Here is a 21023-nt window from a genome sequence, read left to right on the forward strand (position 1 = left end):
ATCGATATACTTGTATAATAGAGAGAAAGACAGATATGGCAACAGTAGTAATGTTGGCTGCTTTTAGTACCTAGGCTGAGATGACAAAGCTCAAAAGTCACTTTTCCTCCTTAGGATTTTCAAGGAAAAAAGGAAAGAGGTGGGTGGGTACCACACATAAAATGAGTTTTCAGAAATACTCTGCATTTCTTTAAAAAACTAAGAATGTAAGTTTATCTCATTTTGAATTAATAATAAATGTAGTGCTTTAAAAATAATCTTGACATCTTTTACACTTCAATACAGTATTTTCAAAGAAGTAGGTGAAATTGGTAGTACATTATACATAAGTGTATTTAAATTCAATGAGCTTTACTAGAAGAGAGAAACGAGAATGATCAAGTTTGCTATGTTTTTTATATATCAAAGTATTTTATAGATTTTTAAGTGTTTTGTTAATACAGAGGGTCCCTGCCAAAGCTCTAGGACACTGATTTTTAATTATTGGTCCTACTTTATTATGATTTAAAAGTACAAATGGAATAGAAATAAATGGGATTTAAATTGTAATGTATGCATATTGTAAAGTAAATCACCACCCTGCTCTTTTAAAACTAAAATCTCATTTTTGCCAAATCGTAGCTGTCTGGAGCACTGACTTGGGCCATATAGCAAAATGAGGAAATCAGTTGTTTTGAAATTCCACACGTTACTATAATAACAATATCAAAACATGGTAAGCAACTACCGGCAATTCCTGGGCCAGAAGAGTGATCTGGAAGATGGACAAAAAGTTGAATTTATGTTCATTAGTAAGGTGTGGAAAAAATTGTGTGTTTCTTCTGTGTTGACATCTTATAATATGGGGAGCATTATAATATCTGTAGATGAAACACTATAGCAACAATACAACAGTAATTTTACTGAGTCCATTAAATGATTATTTTTCAAACTAATGAATAAACTAAGATAATTTAAAAGAATATTTGAACTTTTCCTTTACAAAGTTACCTTTTCATACTACAATGGAACTCTTTTGAGAAAGTAATTTTAATAGAATTGTGGACTTGGATTTGAAAATGGATAAGCAGGTATGGTTTATTTCCTAGCATCTGATTATTAGTTGTTAGACTATAGAGACTTGGTAACTTCTTCCAGAAATTGTCATTAGCAAGTGATTCAGTAAATCCATGCCCCCATGAAATATGAGGTAAACGTGTTAGATAAGCCTAGAGAATCCACTTTCCATGTGCCTATTATTAACAAAGTAAAGTGTTTCCCTTTCTAGGCCATCTAACCCCTTTCTGTGGTGGCTAGTCTTTGAAGCAATAAAGTAAGTGTGTGATGCACGGACCTACTTGCTTCAAAGCCCGTGGAACATTGTAAACAGATGACAACTGTGGTGATTCCCTTTTCAAAGACAGATTATATGAAGTGTGTGTGTGTGTGTGTGTGTGTGTGTGTGTGTGTGTGTGTGTGTAAGGGTCAGTGGAGAAGAGAGTAGCCTTTGCATCTTAGCTGATTTAGGGCAAATCTGTGATTTTGAATATCAGTACATTTTTGGTATGAAAATATCTTTTTCCCAGTACTCCATGCACTTTCATTTCTATTGACCTACTCGGTTAATGCAATTCGTACACCTACTGTGAGTTTTCTGAGGCATTCTGCCCCCTGTACATTGTCTTACACTTTTAATACCATCACCTGTTATTCCTTCTTTCCAACCCATTCTCTTCACTATGGAAGAACTTTCTCCAGAATCTTTGAAACGTGAGAATCATCTTCCCACCAGAAAAAAATTTTCAGCCAGAAATTTTGAGGATTGAAAAATACATGCCAAATTTATTTCTAAAACACACTTTTACAGATAGAAAGTCACTTTCTAATGATATGGTTTATACCTAATATCAACTTGTTTGATACCATACAATTTAAAACATCATTCAGACAATACTTGTAAAATCAAGGCATTTGTATCTGTTGTTATTATTGCTACTGTTACAAATCCTTCTGGATCTTAAATTTTCTGTGCTTGGATGGCTAAGCTCCAATTCCCTTCTAGCTTAAAAAAAGGGGGGTGGGTTTATTAATAGCCCTCTCAGTCTGTAGCTTTTGAGCAGGCAGAAGACTGAGCTCCCAGTTCCGTAATCTCTATGGAGATAATGATGCCACAGCAGTGCTTGCTCAACTTGTCTTTTAAGGCAGAGTTAGGAGGACAGGTGGTATTCTAGCCTCAATATCAAAAGTCTTCCAGAGGAGAAGTAGAAATGAAGACACACAGTCATTTCTCTTTCTCTTGTGAAAATGATACTAGGGGTATATATGTTTCCTATCCTTTGCATATCCTAGTTATATTGTATAGTTTAGCCTCAGCATATACAAATTATTGTAATCTTGATATGGGAGAATATTTTGTATTACTTTTTCTATATAGAGAATTAAAATATTTGGTGGATATAAATGCTGGTTAGTAAGAAATAAACTCAACATTAAAAATTGTTGAGTTTTTGGTCAATTTTTTTGTCAAAATTGTCAGGATTCTCAAAGTATTAAAAAAAAGTAATCAGAGAAGATGGGTTTCTCTCTAAAATAGCTTGTTTCCCTTAGACTTTTACAAGCTCATCTTTGGTCTGTCTCTATTCCCAATAGACAATCTCCATTGGCCCAATTCCTACATAAAACACTTTTTTTTTTTTCTCCTGAGCATTCTGGCTCTTGAAAATCTGGGTGCAACATGTCTTGTTGATAGACAAAAAGTGTTTTGCATGGAAATATTTTGTTTTATGTATTGTAGAAGTTTGAAATAACCTACTCTAGAAGTATCTTTTCCAGGCTTATTATACCTAAGGGGAAAAAAAAGAAAAGAAAAAGAAAAGCTGTCAGAAAGGAATGACTATTTTTATCGTACTGACAGGTGGGAAGAATTGATGACTTAGGCACTATCGCTGAGGCGTGTTTCTAAGACAGGGCACTGTTGACCTGATCCTAGAAAAACTGGGAGAAGAGCAAACGTGATTTGCATCATGTCACTGTGAAGTGGCACATAACTGAGAAAACCTAAACAACTGCTTTGTTTACCAGAACTCCTTAGTAAAAATTGCTAATCAGATAAAGATAGAGAATTAATGCACACATTCTAACGAGAGTCCATTGCTTTTTGCTATCTAGGAGAAAATACTGGTATTGGTCAAATCCAGTTTCAGCCTCCAGCTGTCATTTCCTAGCTTTGGTTTCCTCATCTGTAATGGAAGACTTATCTGATGCTCCTGAAGGCTCAGTTCTCAGACTTAGAAATTCTACAGAAGCTATGTAATGCAAACCCTGTAGGTTTGACTCCATTTGAAATGTAGCTACAGAATTACTTGATTCTAATTTGCTTCTCCTGAGGCTAGCGGCTTATAAATATCATCTACCTGCCTGATAAGCTGAAAAAGTGGTACGAATCCTTTTAGGACTTTTAAGAAGTCCGACAGCTTGTTTTCCTTCAAACAATTAGGCAATGATAAATATTGTCTTATTCATATTTCATGTAACTGCATATTTTGTATAAGGCCCTGTATTTGTGAGTCATAAAATATTTGCTGCAGCTTTGATAGATGTTGAAATGCTGCCATTTTGTACAAGAAACAAATGGTATTTGGGTACTTAGAACAACTTTGAGTTGTTCATAGAACAGTTTTGTTGAGAGGTTTTAAAAATAAAGTGAGTGTACATACTCTACTTAAACGTTTGAATAGATTTACTCTCTCTCTTTCCAGCTGTCTTCCCTTCTGGATGGGCATACTCATGAGAACATGCTAGAAAGAAGGGGGTTGTGGTGCTCTCTCATGGCTGAAGGGAAAACAGGAGAATTTATATTTCCTTCTTAATTTCCAAAAAGGTTGATTGGCAGGAGGCAAAATATGTAAATTAATTTCATATATGTAAAAATTAAAATTCAATTCTAGTTACTTCTTAGAAAGCAATCCATAAGATTAGAAGACCATGTTAAATACCTAATCAAGTGTCACAATATTCCTGGACGGTAGGTGAAGAACATTTTTTTCAAATAGTAAATAATGAGACATATAAAGCTTGATGAATAAATACAACAGGTTACAATAAACACAGAACATCAATAGCTGTCTTCCTCCACTTAGCCTTGAGTTGGAGTGTTCTCTTGATCCTCTCTGTCTGCTCTCTGTCTCGGTGAGCTGAATTTATTTAGTGGCCTGTACTACCTCATTGAGAGGAATTACACTAAGGTGTCCCACCAAAGTCAAGAGATTCACCTCCTCTGCTTTCCCCCAAACAGCTCCTTTTCCTGATTTTTCCTCAGTCTCTCAGGCTCAAATCTCAAGTCATTGTCACTGCCTTATACTTCCTCATGACCCATATTCAATTACTCATCAAATCTTCTTTTCTCTTCTGTATATCATTTCCAGGCATGTATTCGTTCCTTCCCCTGTTGTCACCACCTTCAAGTTCTTATCCCTTTATGACCAGAATACTGCTCTAATCTTCCAGTTCTGTCTGTGATAAGCCTCTCCTCTGAGCATCTGTTCTGCATACTACTGCCAGATTCATTGTCCTAAAAAATGCCTTGACCATGGCACATGTCGCTCACTCCCTGCTCAGAAACTTTCAAGGACACCACATTGTATATGAAATGAAGCCTCGACTACTTAGTGTGGAAAAAAGACACGTTTCCCAAGCACATCCCAGATTGCCTTTTTCAGCTTTACCTTCTGATCCCTGACCCAGTCTCTGCCCCAATTAAACAGATTACTCAGAGTTTCCACATACTGAAATTTTGTACAATTCCATAGTACTAAATTATTTGCATCATTCATTTACTAATGCATCATATACTTTCTCATGAGATTTCACCTTTGTTCTTGACCTATAGTTTAAACCTATTTTGTTGCATGTAACTTGAAAAAAAAATTCCTAGCAAGGCTATAAACACATCAAGTATCTGTAAACTTTGGCAAGTTACTTGAAATTTCTGCATCTTAACTTTTCAACTAGAAAATAATGGCACCATAAAGAGTATTGCTTCATAGAGTTTTCATGAAGATTAAATAAATAATATAGATTAAATGTCCAAGGAATACTGGCTACTCTTAATTGTAATTATGTTCAACTTGCTCACTAACTTGTATATAAAAGGGGGGTACTCAGTAAATTTGTTTGCTTTTATATTTAATTTGAATTCTGTAATATCAGTTATTAGAGAAAAAGACTAGTAAGGGAAGGAGAGAGGCTGGTATACAAAGTAGGGAATAACAGCAAAAAAGTAAAGTCAGAAGGAAATATTCAAACCTCTACTGTGACTTAAGGTAGTAATTTCTTCAGCAATTACATTTAGAACAAATTGGAATAGCTTTGGACACCCAAATTTTTTTTGAAATCAAAGGCCCTGAGATTCTCACATTCTTATGTGTGTTTTCCATGGTATCAAGAGGCAGCAAATACTAGTTATTTTCTATATTACAGAAGGTATGGGTTTCATGAAGAGTCTACCACTGTAAAATAGTCCTGAGAACAAGAAGAGAGATTAGCCTATGACCAGTGACCCTGATTTATTCTCAGTGTTTAGAGGTCTGAGTTTAGGAGACACTCAGTAACTCTAAGGTAAATGTCAGGATCTAGTACCCATGCAGCTCATGAGCATAAACACTGAAAGGCAGAAGTGTAGCTTCAAGAGAGGTGGAATACAAACAGTTAAAAACAGGGGAGTTGCCTGCCTGACTTTACCTAGGTCAGAACCTTGTCACAGTATAAGTCCAGGTCAACTCCCTGTGTTGTGTCTTCCTGTTCTTGATCAGGGGTTCAGAGATTAAGTACTATTTTTTCAGTTTGGTGTTTCTAGTAACAGTACTTTCCTCATTGGCTCTATGCCTCATATCCCCCTTCATTTCCTTTGATCTTAATCTTCCCCTTTTAACTTCAGCTAATAATCTAGGATGCGGTCTACCTCTCTCCTGTTTAGTCCTGTGGTACACCCAACTTGTGTCCACAGTATTGGTCTTTACCATCCTGGCTTCTGCTTTATGGCATCCAGCTCCCAATGGATTCAGCAATAGACACAATTATATAAAAAAGTCCAGGGAATTCCCAGTGGTCTTTTTCAGTTTTCTAGAAGGAATTCTTAGAATATCTGTTTATTCCAAGATGGGAGGCAGTATGGCTGATTACACATAGCTGTTTTTACTTGTGACATTTCATACTGGAGAAAAATTTCCCCCAAAAGAGTGAATGAAGAGTCTGAGAAAAACCCGTACTGAATTCTTTGATTGATCTTGAAATCTCTAAATTTCTCCATAATGATGGTGACAGGAAGGAATGTCAGTTAGGAGCGGCAAAGTGTGGCCAACTCTAGAATCTATGGAGAGAAAACTTGAGGCTGGCTTTGTAAGTTTTCCTTGAGAGTTACTGGCTTTTATATTACCTTCCTCTTAAGACCCTTGACACTATAAGCCTGGATTAATTTCTCTCATAGTCAGTTCCAGTTGTCTGCCCTTCCGGCCCTACCCACAAGCTAATATTTACTGATTTTTGTGTTTGGAATATAAAGCTTTCTTCAGTGAAAATGGAAAAGTTGTCTCTTAGAAAGCAGAAAATTTTAAAGGTCTACAAGATGTGACACAAATTTCAAATATCAAATGTAATTAGAATTATAAGACTCTAGATATGGTTTTAAAAAAGCTATAGGAGTACCAAGAGAGTACTTGTCAAAGTACTTAACAATTTCTGGATGCCTATTTTAAAATTGTTTCTCAGTTAATCCACATATTGTCTCCCTTTTCATTGTGGATTCCAGCTCTTAGTTCAGTTATCTAAAATGGCTTGAGGACAGATGATTTACTGTAGTGCTTAATATCAGTTGAAAATGGACCAAAAAAGAAAGCCTGTTCATATTTTCTTGCAAAAGATGTGTTACTATATGTCTGTGAATATTAATGAGTGATAAAACCAAGCAATCTGTAATCTAATGGAGAGATACTGTGACCCCTTTTTCATCGAGAGTTCAAACGCTAGCGAACAATTAACTAATTTGTTGCAGTATCTTTAGAACCAGTATAGCTATAATAGATATGTATACGTGATAATACTATTTAAACATTAAGATATCTTATATTTGCAATATTGTACAAAATGATATATATTCATTGTGATGGCATGGAAGATTCTCAAGGCTTCCCCTTAGCACTTTCTATATTATAAGATATTAATTTATGCTTATCATAATTGGCCTTTATTTAATACTTTTTAATTATTTGAAATTGTTAAGTAGAAACGTTGGATGAATTGTCATTTTCTATTTAGTTAAATAGCACAGTGACGGGAGATGGCTGTCTGGATAACTAGGATCCTAGTTATTTGGTTTGGGAGGTAGTTGAAATGACCTTTGGAATGTAAGTTAACCCCTTTGTAGATTGATTATTAACACCGAGGGAACTATTATGTCCCAAGATCAGAGACTTAGATCTCAACACATTGTCTTGGTGAGGAAAGAAATTGGTCATAAAGAGAGAGAGAAAAGAAATTACTGTTATGCAAAATCCATCTCTTTTCCCAGAAAAGCAATTCAAAGCCAGCATTCTCGTGAAGGGAAATTAGAACATTAACTCCATGCCTGAAAGACAGTACACTTTTCATATTTCTGAGTACCAGCAGCTTTATCTTAATTACACTTTACTTAGATTACTACTGAAATTAGTCTGTGTGTCCTGAGGCCTCAGCAGGTGGCTCTGGAAAAAGGTGGGGCCAGGAGTGTCACAGACGACGGGAGAAAGTCAAGCTTAGGTTCGAAACATGTCCACAAAATGCACATTTCAGAAATCTCAGCACACCAAGGTGACGGTTTACATTTTCTCTTCTTGCTATATGCCTTAGGCCGCCTGAGGGACAGCTCTTGTATCTTCCTGATTGAGAGATGTATATCCTGCCTCTTGAGCGGCTGCCTTTGTCCTAATTAGACAAGCTATACAACATTTGTAGTCTAGGGGATTCCTTCTGGGTTAATTACAGAGCTGTGAGCAGCTTTTGCAGAAATGAAGCAAGGTGAGTTTCAGACAAGATGTGTCTGTGTGGTTTTAATGTGTAGTGACCTGTGCAGAGGACGGATGACGTGGCTTTTCTGAACCCTCTCTTCCTCACCATCTAGTCAGGTCTGAATTTCAAGTGCTTTTCTTTTCTATTCTTCACAGGACTGTGAGCTCCTTGAGTGCAAGGCTTGTGCCATTTTTATCCTCACTGCAAAACTGGTAGAATGCTTACATATATTATTTGCAGAGGAAAGAAAGACCTAGTAAGTGAAAATGGTTCTGATGTGATACGATACAGCAATTTCCTGTGTTTGAGATTATTAACAATAAAAGATAATGGCTAAAAGAGTTTTTCTTGGTATCTCCTCTCAAAAAGAGGCAATGATATAGATTATGATTATTGATCAGAGAGAATATTCCAGGCAGAGTGAATGTTGTGGGTCAAGAGGAAATAACAAAGTAATGAGGGGAGGACAGCAAGCTGGTTTTGCTGCTATTTAAGAAGGCTTTGGGCAGTTTGGTAGGCTCTACAGAAGGAATGTGAAGATGATAAGTAGAGGACCTGCCATCAGAAGCTCTTACATCTGTTGGGAGAGGGGAACTTAAACCCAAATTATTATACAAAGAGCGAATTAAGGGTAGGCTGCCAAAGTCGTGAATGTGAATGCAGGCTAAGTATGAATTACAGGTGGAAGGAATTTATTGTAAGACTCCCCATTGCAGCAGTAACGGTCTGATGAGGAAATGAAAGTACATTCTCTTCAAGCAAAAGGTAAAGAGATATGTTGGCAGAGAATATATGGTGAGGATTGGGGCTGTGGGGAGGTCTGAATTTCATGGAGTAGGCATCAAGGAGTCACTTTTTCGGTAGAAGTGGGTTGGAAAGAAAATACTGTTGTTTATTGCTTGCTTAATTAATTCTCCCTGCTTATTCTGATCTTACAGAGGTCAGAGACTGTTGGTGTTTTCCCCACCATTGTGCACCCCAACTTAGTACAGGTCACAACACATAGCTAGCGTTCAATAAATATTTGTTGGGTGAATGGATAAAGGGCTGATATCTTCACATTGTTAGTATTTTTAAAAATTATGACTTCAAATCTAATTTTCTCAATAGATTCCTCTTGAATATATCTTTTACTTTTTCATCTTCACTAGTAGTCTATTCTGTGTAAAACACCATGCAAGTACTGGGGTTAAAAAGAATTGTCCTTCAAAGAAGAGGCTTGGAGCCTTATTATGGAGAGAAGACATAGGCAGGTACCGTGCTTGGTGTGAGTAGAACATTAGAGGATAAACTGAGCTGTTTCTTAATGTCAGCATATTGTTCAGTATTTTGGAATCTGGTGAATAAGTAACTTCCCTCAAAATTGTGATCAGATATTTCTCACCTGAACACTATGGTTCAGTTTGCATTTATCAATGAAGGCAAGGTTATGCAACGTCAATTACAGTCTTGGAAAACTGTCAACAAATTCTGATTAACAAATACTGCTTAATTGTTAAAACATATTAGGTAATCTTTCTGGTTCCTGCCTGAAATAATAGCCTGGTAAGAAATTCAAGGAGAAAAACACAAAAATAAATAATTAATTAATCATTAGTCCAAACAATTCCTAAAGATAGCAGGGCAGGGCAATAGTCTTAAATTAAAACTGTAATTCCTCATGTTTCACCTATTTTGCCATTAAATTTATAGATTTCTTCTTTGGCAAACAGGATTTGTGCTTTGTTTATTATGCAATATAAAACCTGTTTTCTCTTTCTTTCTTTTATTTTTTTTAACTGTTGAATACAAACACAACCCCAATACAAACTAGAGGGAGGATTATTCCTGACTATGTGTTCAGATATTCCTTAATTTATGCACCATATAGGTTTTCAAAGTATCTGCAAGCTAACATCAACGTTAAATTCTCTAGAGAGCTAGCTTTTTGTCTTCTGGAAAATTGTGCTAAATATCTTTGTAAAGCAAGTATCAATCCATTGATTTACTTGCTTTTTAAGTATTAACTTGCTTATATTGATGCATAACTGGACCTTTTTTTGAACACAATGACAGCATGGTCACTCTGTCCTCTGTTTTTAAAAGGAGCTGTCCTAGGTATAGACGTGTAACACTGTAATACCCCTGCATCTCCAGTTTGGTGGAGAACTCTGGAACTGTCATGATACGCAAATCAGGGAAAGAATTGGGCTAAAACGTCTAAGACCATATTCACGATTCTTTCTGATTCTGAGCACTATCCCTAGCAGGGTAATGACGTAGGGATTACTTAATTGGGGAAGAACACGTAAAGGGAGAACAGACCAGCTTGTCCAGAAGGTAAACAAGCCATGACAGCTCTGAGTGTCTCTGCCTCCTCACCTTAACCCAATTCTTCCTTTCCGCCTCCCTTCCTCCCTTCCTTCTTCCTTCCATTCTTTTCTTTTTCTAATTTTTTTTTGTCCATCTCTCTATTAAAACATGCCTGTTTTGTGTCTCATTTCCTTAGTTATTTGGAATGTTTTAAATTATTCTAAACATGTAGATAATTATTTCATGTATCCACAGAATCATCTATGAAAGCGAGACCATGAATAAAGAATAAATAAAGCATGATAGAGCTTTCAGGAGAACCCAACAAAAGATTAGGAAGTTTAATTGCAGAGCAGGAGGACAGGGGACTGCTTTGCCGTCTGCTGGCCATGAAATTGGTGACAGAACTCTAGCTTCAATTGGGATATTCATATTTGTTTATAAGGGGTTTATTGGAGTCATACCTAAGTGTTATGTAATAAAATTTGAGTCTTTTATTTTTAAAACTTTTCAGTAATGATATATGTACATGTCTTTCTTACCTCATACCCTCTTGCAAAAATTGTAAGTTTTCTTTGTAGTTTTCTTTTTATTGTGTAAATGATTTAAGGTGAACATGTAGGCAATGAAAAAAAAATAGTTTAAAGAAAAATAAACTAGGTGTGTTAGAAGTAACAAAGGACTTTTTATTTATTTGGTAAGATTTCAGGGCCATGAAGTTCTTTTGTTTGGAAAAATGGAAACAAAAAACAATACAATCCTTATCCTTCTACCCCCAGAATACTGATGCTTTAATTGTGAGTCTAAAATTCTTCCAAACATCCAAGAAAAGTACATAAGTTAGGTTGCATCAGTTTGTAACATGTGTAGTCATCAGATTCTTTCCCAAAAGTTGTGGTAGATCAGCTAAGACCTGAGTAATTGCCTACTTGAGGCCTCGAGACAGTGGGGCAGAAAAGGTGAACAAAGATGAGGCCAAGTTGTTGGGAACCAAAAATGTACACTTCACAACTTTGTATATTTAGGGCTAGGCATTTCTGGGCCCCTCAGTTCCGAGGCTCAGACCATCTGGCTGAGAGCTCTATCAGATGCTAGGAAACCTTTCACTTAGAATAGTGTTCCATATTTGGACTCAGCTAGGACATGAAGAATCTACCTTAGAGATGCAATTTCTAATAAAGATCCATCACGAATTAATTTCTTAACTTCTGTACAATATATCAATACAATGCCTTTTCAGTAGAATATTTACTACATCTATATTTAGTATATTCAGTAGTATATTTAAATGGATAATCAGGCAGTTTAAATTCAAATCATGTTCTCCCTGACATAAGTATTACTTTTTATATTTTGCCAATTATCTATATTAAAAAGTTATATAATGTGAAGGCTTTGGAATTTCATATTCTGTATTCAGATGTAGGCACTACCACTTTCTAGAATTGTGGTGTTGGGCAAGGTACTGAATTATGCCAAGCCATGGTTTCCGCCTCTCTACAGCAGGAATAGTATAGTACATTTTTTAGAGGATTGTTTCCATGATTTAACGAGATAACTTTTAAAATACTCAGCGTAGTGCCTGGAACAGAGCAAGCAAATATTAAATGGCAGCTACTATTATTAATATTTGTTACCCATTAGCTGTCTCTGCTACTTACGATATATTGTGACAATAAAGAAAAAATATTTTGTAGACCTGGAGTCACATAGTCTGAAGATCAAAACTAGGGCATATTTAGGGACATTGTGGAAACCTGTGAACTGGTGTCTGTGCCAATCCAGGAACCAAGACTCCCTTCAGCTGAGGGCCATTCCAGGGGTTGACTCAGGGGATGTGTACCTTGGTCCTGAAGGTATCACACTCTAGCATCCATTATAGTCTGCCCTGTGTGCCTCTCAGACACTCTTGCTTCATATCTCAAGTTAACCATCTGGGATAGCTTGCTGGTCTATTATCCCGGGGAAGCTTACACGAACAAAGTTATTAGAATGAGCTACAGCCCTAGTAATCGCAACTGCCCTGAAGACCACAACGCATCATCTTCCTCCTACACCTCACATTTTAGGTGTCTCCTACCAATGGCTAGCACTTCTGCTGGTCTAGCTGGCTTACCTCCTGGGGTGACCCAGATTATCATCCCTGAACGATCTGAGACCTCAATCATCTTGCCATTCTTACCCATTTACCATCAAATCTGGCAGGCGATTGTGAAGAGTTTCCTCAGTGGCTTTTCTGGATGCCAGATGTGTTCCTCCTTGTTTACATAATGTAATTTTGGCCCTACATTCTCCTAATGATCAGAGTCAATTCCTCCTGCCATAAGTTTAAAGAGACCGAATGGAAACCATATTTTAAAACTTCATAGTTCTTTCACTGTGTGTCCTAACAGAAGCAGTCCCACTCTTGGAGTCAGATGCTCTACAATCAGAGAAGCCTAAGTTGTAGGGATGGGAAGTACAAATATTCCAACTGGGACACTGAGAGTGATAATAAGCAGGGCCACTTCTTGGTTTCCAGACCCATGTATTCTATCTACTGGGGGCAAAATACCGTGTGATGGTCATGGATTTAGAATATACACTGCATTCTGTGGTATGGTACCCCACTCCATGAGGGTATCATTTTTAAGCTGGCACTTCAAATGTGTTTTCAAAGGCTACTATTATTAAAATTATTAGGCTGGAAGTTTCTGGGTTTTGATGTGGTATGTCATAGAACTAGTGGAATCCATGGTAAGCACACGGCTGTACAACCACTACTTTAAAGTAGTCCCCTTGGTCGAAGATGAAATTACGTGGGTGAGAAAGGCAAATTTATATCTGGAATTGTGTTGATTCCAGTGAGTGCAGCACTGCCCTTTCCAGAGTAGAAGTTCAACGTAATCAATCGCTACCGAGTGACTAGTCGATATTCTTGAAAGACGTTGTATCAGGTACTCAGCGTCGATCTCTCTTGCTGGAGGGTTGGGCATTCATCAGCAGTAGTACCAAGCTCAGCCTTGGTGAGTAGGAGCCCATGCTGTTGAGTCCATGCATAATCTCTATCTCAACCACATTTGGTCAAATCATTGTTTACTTGCTTATTTATTGCTACTTCCATGGTGAATACTCTCTGGTGGCCATAACATGCAACTCCAAAAATTTCACACTTTGAGCTCGTCCCCTCAAATCCACCCACATGCCTCTTCTGTAGGTTTCTTTGAACCTGATCTTCCAATTTTTCTTCTTGCAGGGTCCTGTGAAATCAGGCAAGCAATTCACCACTGCTCATGAGTCCACGTATATTCTTACCATGGGCCACTTCTCTTTCCAACAAAGTGGATGATCAGGTAACCTACCCCAAATTCTACCTGTTGGGAGGATTTTCCCTCACTGCTGTCCTTCAGTGCCATGTCGAGTGGGATAGTGTAGCAGTAGTCCATTTTCGTGGACTATCCACATATTGAGATACCCACGTACTAGACAACCTGTCCATGCACTAAGGTCAGATATGTTTTTCTTCTTCCCTTAGCCACTAACAAGGGATATCTTCCAACAGGGAAGTAAGCACACTCACACATACGTATACCCACACACTGAGGGAGAGACACTGGTGAATAGTAGTGAATGTCCAGAGTCTGTGTCATGCAGCTCACTTGTGCCCCGTGACCCTGGTCCTGTCTGATAATCCCAGATATACCATTTCCATTTTTCAGTGGATTGCTATTGGGTTCACCCAATCTCATGATTTGGTGAGTGAGACAGAACTCAGCTCATGTTAGGTAGTTCTGGCAGCGTGGTCAAGTGATGTCACATGCTCAAGTGCTCCATACATATTTGGACCCGGCTGCAGATGGAGAAGTTTTAAAAAATAGTATATAGGTCTCCTCTGCAGAGGTCATGACCTTTCTCCAGAATCCAGGGGTCAACATTATCCTGTTGGGGTTCATCATAAATTCCACAAGGTAAGTTTTTCACCATGGATGTCTCTTTTCATAGGGTCTGAACTATGTCAGTCTTTCATATAGCTTATGAGTCAGAGTAGTATTTTCAAGTATGGATTATATTACTTCCAGAACCAGAAGAGACTACCACACTTCGGATGTGAGAGGCGTTGATTTATTTTTTCCTTTGGAAGGAATAGCAGGGTGTCCTCTAGACTACTTCTGAAAACTCATGTGTTTTATCAAGGCCTTCTTGTTATGTTTTGCTCGCTAGATCCAATTAACAGGATATCATCCATGTAGTGGACCAATGTAATGTTCAGAATACGCAGATGGTCTAGGTCCTGGTTCATGGTGAGAAAATGGTGGCACATGGTGGTTCATGATGGGAAAACACAGCCCAGGGACAAGATTGTACGTGCTTGACTGCCCTACCTGAATTTGAACTGCATCTGAACCATTTTCCTTTTCAGGATAGAAGAGAATAAATTTGCTGGTTCAATGACCGTATACCATGTATCAGAGGCTATGTTAATCTACTCTAGTAAGGATACCACATCTGCACACCAGCTGCAACTGGGATGATTACTTCTTGAGCTTGTGGTAGTTCACTGTCATCCACTAGGATCTATCTGGGTTTTGTAGGGGCAAATCTAGTGAACTAAATGAGATGAGTTTAATATGGATAGGATGGAGACAGCCGTCACTTAAATCCTTAAGGGTAATACTAAACTTTGCATTCCCCAAGATGTGATAATGTTTTTTATTTACTCGCCTTCCCCACTACGGTAGCTCTAATCCCACAGGCCCAGGAATCAATGCGGAGGTTCTGCCAGCTACCATATGTGTTCATTCCATTTATGCATTAAGACTGAAGGAATTATCACTGGGTGAGTCCAGGGATCCAGTGGACACACTGAGATTCGTAGCTGAGCTAAGTACATTTAGTACCTGCTCTCATATGCTCCTACTCTGAAAGAGGGTTCAGTTCGCTTAGCATCGATGCCAACTCAGACTGTGTCTCACAGTCCTCAAAGTGTCTGGACATTCTCTTTTCCCCAGTGTGTGGTTATACAAGTAAGGCCCTTTGTTGGAGGTCTATGGGAATCATTACCATATTCATCTGTCATAGTAGTGGGGTCCACACCTCATGGAGACCTGGCCTCTCCTTCAGTCACTGGGTTCTGGATTTGAGTATTGGCTCTGGTCCAGAAACTAGGCAAGAGATTTATCTTCTTACTGGGGAAGCTGTCCTCAATTCTCTAATCACATATCCATAATTTTTTTCTTATGTAATTTAAACAGTATCTGTGGAGGGGTGTGCATCTATCTTGCCTCTAGGAACTGCATTCTCTTAATCATCTCCATAGTTCTCTCTGAGTCGCCTCATGGCTGCCACCCCACAATTGCGGTTTGTTATGATAGTTTCACCCACTTTGTTTTTGATAGTTCAATGCTACTACCTCACCTAAATTGTTGGGGGATCCTATTATTGCTACTGTCATTTGAGCCTAGTTCTGTAACATCTCTGGCCTATAGAAGATAGTCATCACTGAGATACTCAATGATGCCATTGGGAAACTCACCACTGCATTACTTATCTCATTGAAAAATGATGTGTTTGCCCATGGAAAATTTTTTGGCTGGTCAGTTCCTTGGCTTTATATAGTATATCTACTCTAGTACACCCACTTCTTTGAGACTGACAAACCCTTTTTCTACTGTGTGCTATACTATTTCTACTTGGTATAGACCATAACATTTTCCAAGCCTCCAAGAATCACCGTAAAGTTGTGTTAATACTGTCTCCCATGGTCTTTGCCGGGTGTTAAATTCAATATCATAGAAGATTGCTTCAATAGCAGTAAATTCTTCCCTATCTAACTTTATATGCTTCCACATGGATCTAGTACTCACAGAATCCAGTTCATAAGTACTCTGTCAGTTCCTATATGTTCCTATTGGTGCGTATATGTTGGTGAGGTCCTTCAATTTCTTCAACATATTGTCTTTTTGCTCCCTTAACAGAGTCCAGTTTTATTCAGCTGGATTATGTTATGACTTTTCCCTAGTTATCGGTCTGGAGGTCCATGGGAGTATTTTTGGTAGATCTTGATGGAGAGTGCACAGATTTTCTCGCAAGTCTTTAAGCAAGGGTGGAGCACTAGCCACTAACAGGGGGAAGAGGCCACTTTTGCAGTCTCAGAGGATCCAGGGGAATCTGAGGATTAAAACGTTTCAAGTGAATCAACCCAGATGTCCCCAGCAAATGACTCATAGTCCCATTTTTTCCCAATTAAGGCCCCAACCTTGGCACAGCCAGCTTGCCTAAGTTGAGAATTAAACATTCTCTGGATCTCTGCCACTCTTATGATTAATTCCTGGGTCTGATGCTCAGCTTTTTTCTGCATCTGCTGCAGGAGGTGAGAATTTCTTTATCTGGTGACATGGATGTCTGCTGTCTTTACATTTAGCCTTAAATTGTTGACTTATCACTCTAAGCCTTTCAATGTCTTTCTCTACTGCATTAAGAGGCCCCAGCCACAGCTATTCTATTTCACAGTGCTGATCACTTCCTCTCCTCAACCTCTAAAATACTTTAAGATGTTGTACATACAAGTTCATCTCCTTCTCTGGTATCACACCCTAGTCTACCACTAGTGAATATTTTAACAACTGTCCTACTGCACGGTACACCATTGGCTATCAGTTTTCTACCTGGCATCAGTGACTGGGCCCTCATTGCCAGTCCAACAGAGAGGATTCAGGTAAAATATCTCATTTTAGAGCTACTTCCTCCATACTCCCTTCATACCAACTTTTTTTTGGGGGGGGGGGGCTCTCACTGTCGCGGCCTCTCCCGTTGTGGAGCACAGGCTCCGGACGCGCAGGCTCAGCGGCCGTGGCTCACGGGCCCAGCCGCTCCGCGGCATGTGGGATCCTCCCGGACCGGGGCACGAACCCGTGTCCCCTGCATCGGCAGGCGGACTCTCAACCACTGCGCCACCAGGGAAGACCCATACCAACTTTTTAAAGTCAGGTTTCCTGGGAAACAGACTATGAACCAGAGATATATGTGCAGAGCTTCTTTTGGGTGAAGCTGAGCCACAATGCATTTGCAACAGAGGCCTCAGCCAATCCTACAGGAACTTCTGATCCTAGGATGGGCTCTGTGTTAAAGCAAGAGGGCTAGGCATTTGGGTGCCCATGTCAATTAGTCATTGCATGTGGGCTGACCCAGAGGAGGGGCAATAACCCCTTGGCCTCTGCCATTCTCGGAGAGTGACTCAGCTACGTGCCTTTGGCATTTGGGCGAATGAGTGACTTTGTCCTGGAGAGGGTGTTTGTGTGGCGTACCACAGCTCTGCCACACCTTTCCTTTAATCCTGAGGGTAGACTTGGATGGGAGGTTGGAATGCAAATATTATAGTCGAGATTACTTTGATTTTAATATCAAGGACATACAGAAAGTGTATGTGCTCTGGGAAACCCCTTCTGTGTTCTTCTTTTTTCTATGACACAGCAGTTTACTCAGAAGCCTTTCTCACTACTAATTTTTTAAAATTTATATTTAGATTATATTTTTAAATGTATTAAAAATTAGCAGATTGTGGTTCCTTGTTGTCAGAGATCATCTCTCTAATTTCCTACATCATTGCTCTGAGTCTCTTCTTTCTAGCTGTCATCAAGTCCTAAGGAAAGGGTCTGGGCTGAGTCAAGGGGCCAGGTAAACACAGGTACAACCAGAGACTGAATCTTAGTGTAATTTTATGGGAGGGAGGAAAGGCTTACCTTCATTTGTGAACAAGGGTTTTTGAAAACTTGAATTTCGATAGACATTATATATTGTACGTCTGTGGTTATTTGAGATATAAAAATTTTTGTATTGCCTTCTTAATTTCTTCCTATTTTCTTATCTCAATTATACCAGCATCTAGACTTGTCATAGATCAAGTTAACAACTGCTTCTCTGGTGATTACTTATTCCCAGATGTTCTTTGAAGTAAGAGCTGGCCAATGCTAATCATGTTTTAGTTTTAAACTGAAGAGAATTTCCATGTATAATTTAGTATTCCATAATAAAAAATATAAGAAATTTTTAAAGAAGTGAACTTGTTATGTTGAATTCTTTATTGGGGGCATGTATTGCTTATTATATAGAATGTGCTCTATTTTTGCTGGAGAAGTTAAAAGATGTCTTGCTATTAGGCAGTTTGAAATAATTTGTTTATAGATTTACTTCAAATATACCCTGTGATAGAGGAAAAGGATGAAATTGCCCCTCTTTTTAATGAAACACTAATTTTAATTTATAATCGCCACACCCATTTTGATTACATGCTCTGAAGCATAGGTAATTGACTTTCACCCAAAAGTTAGAATCGAATGAAGTTCCATTGAATGAGGAGAATTGCACTGAATCTAATACTCTCAAAGGGGAAGGGAGGGAGGATGCTAATTATGTAAGCATCTAAGTTTTGCTCTGTTGGCAGGCTGTATGACATTCATTAGAATTTAAAATTCTCACTTTTACTACAGAATAAGGACACATCTAGAGTTATGTACAGTCAGCGAGGTGAGAAGAACAGCTAGGAAGTCATATCAGTAGTTAAGTGTAAAAGTCTGTGGTGAGGATTAAGTGAATATATGTTCTTTAATATATACTTTTTTTTAACACCTTTATTGGAGTATAATTGCTTTACAGTGGTGTGTTAGTTTCTGCTGTATAACAAAGTGAATCAGCTATACATATACATATATCCCCATATCTCCTCTCTCTTGCGTCTCCCTCCCACCCTCCCTATCCCACCCCTCCAGGCGGTCACAAAGCACTGAGCTGATCTCCCTGTGCTATGCGGCTGCTTCCCCACTAGCTGTCTATTTTACATTTGGGAGTATATATAAGTCCATGCCGCTCTCTCACTTTGTCCCAGCTTACCCTTCTTTAATATATTCTTTAGAGTACAGTGTTGTTTAGAGTACAGTGAGGGCAAATTTTAGTACCTCCATAAAAATGTTTAATTTTTTGTGGATTTTTATTTTATAAAGGAAGGCAAAGACCTCAAATGAACATGGATGAGGGCCTGAACTCAGGCAGTAGCTCCTGGAATGGAAAGGAGGTGTGGATAATGAGAGAAATAGTCAAGTTTAGGACCAGAAGATTTAGAACCAGTTAGAAGTTTGGGGCAAATAAATAGAGGAAGCAAAGGTGAACCTGGAGTTCTAGTCTGTACACCTAAGAGAATGTTGGTTTTGCTAATTAGTACTGTACAAGAAATTTAGAGAACTTTGTAGTTTATGGATGAAGACGAATTTGAATATGTTGACTATTGAATTTAAATATTGAATTTGAGATGTTAATAGTCATTCAGACCAAACTGATCAACCAACAAACAGAAATTAATGCAGAGAACAGAAGCTAGATGCAGACATACTAATTTGGTAGTTAGAAGAGAGGGGAATAAAAGAAGTCTGAAAAGAGGAAGAGAGACCAGCGAAGGACCTTGTTAGGGCCTCTTTGTAAAGAAGAACACACACTTATTTATGCTAGTGTCTCACAATCCCTTAGACAAAACTCATAATGGCCCCAGACACAGGCCTAAAGAACAGTCAGAAACACAGGATCTGCTCCTTCTGTGGCCCTGTGGTCTCTTATTTCTGCTTTTGATGACCTGTCTGCATGCTTTTTTTTGTTGTCGTTCTGAAAGTATGTTTTCACTGCTCAGTTTTTCCAAAGATCAAAGGTTGATTGGTCAGGTCACAACGTTATATCACTTCCTTGTTGAAATGCCTGAAAAGATCTGACAAAATCTCCATGTTCCAACTCCCAGTTCCCAAGATAGAAAAGCTAATTGGCCCAGTTTCCATCATGTAACCACTGTGGTCAAAATAACTGTATCCAGAGAGAGGCTGTATTGTCGTGGAGGTGGAAAGAAAGGCTGAATGGTTACTGGTTTCAGCTGCAGCAGAGAGGTTAGGGAAGATTAAGGTTTTGTACCAATATGCCCAGTTAAAGAGAAATTTTAATAGAGTTCTGGGGCCGGAACTGGACAGCAAGAGGTTGAAGATGACCGACTCATGAGGGAGTAAACAGCAGGACTCCTGTGAGGTAGAAGAAAGGTACAGTAGCCTGAGGAGGTAACAACATTGAAGGAAAGCCGAAGGCTGCCTTTTGTTTTCTATTTACAATAGGGTAGAATATAAACATGCTTATTGCTTGGGTTGGATAGACCCAGTAGAGAGAAAGAGGTTTAAGATACAAGCAAGGGAATGGACTTGAGGGTATGGGGAGGGGGAAGGGTAAGCTGTGACGAAGTGAGAGAGTGGCATGGGCATATATACACTACCAAACATAAAATAGATAGCTAGTGGGAAGCAGCCGCATAGCACAGGGAGATCAGCTCGGTGCTTTGTGACCACCTAGAGGGGTGGGATAGGGAGGGTGGGAGGGAGGGAGACGCAAGAGGGAAGAGATATGAGAACATTTGTATATGTATAACGGATTCACTTTGTTATAAAGCGGAAACTAACACACCATTGTAAAGCAGTTATACTCCAGTAAAGATGTAAAAAAAAAAATACAAGCAAGGGAAGAGAAGTTGCTGGAGCATGATTCTAGAGGTGGTGAGAGATGATTCAATCAAGAGCACAGGAGGAGATACGACTTTTGGAAGGAAGACATCCTTGTATCATAGGATGTTCAGTGAACATTCAGCGCTGAAATAAATCTCTCTCTGAATACTTATCGTAGTTGTTCCAACTGGGTGACGTTAAATCTCTGGATAA

The 21023-nt window shown here is 38.6% G+C and overlaps 1 protein-coding gene across 1 annotated transcript in view; it reads left to right on the forward strand.

The window, feature by feature from the left end:
- Positions 1 to 16565: 16565 nt before the first annotated feature.
- The window catches only part of UNC13C (unc-13 homolog C), a 597834-nt gene continuing 593376 nt past the window's right edge, over positions 16566 to 21023 (forward strand). The window contains exons 1-2 of the mRNA XM_065872546.1: positions 16566 to 16660; positions 18169 to 18240. The gene's annotated coding sequence lies outside the window, so the exon portion shown is untranslated. The remainder of the gene's footprint in view (positions 16661 to 18168; positions 18241 to 21023) is intronic.

This window comes from Phocoena phocoena, chromosome 2, assembly GCF_963924675.1.
Source record: "Phocoena phocoena chromosome 2, mPhoPho1.1, whole genome shotgun sequence".
Classification (NCBI taxonomy): domain Eukaryota; kingdom Metazoa; phylum Chordata; class Mammalia; order Artiodactyla; family Phocoenidae; genus Phocoena; species Phocoena phocoena.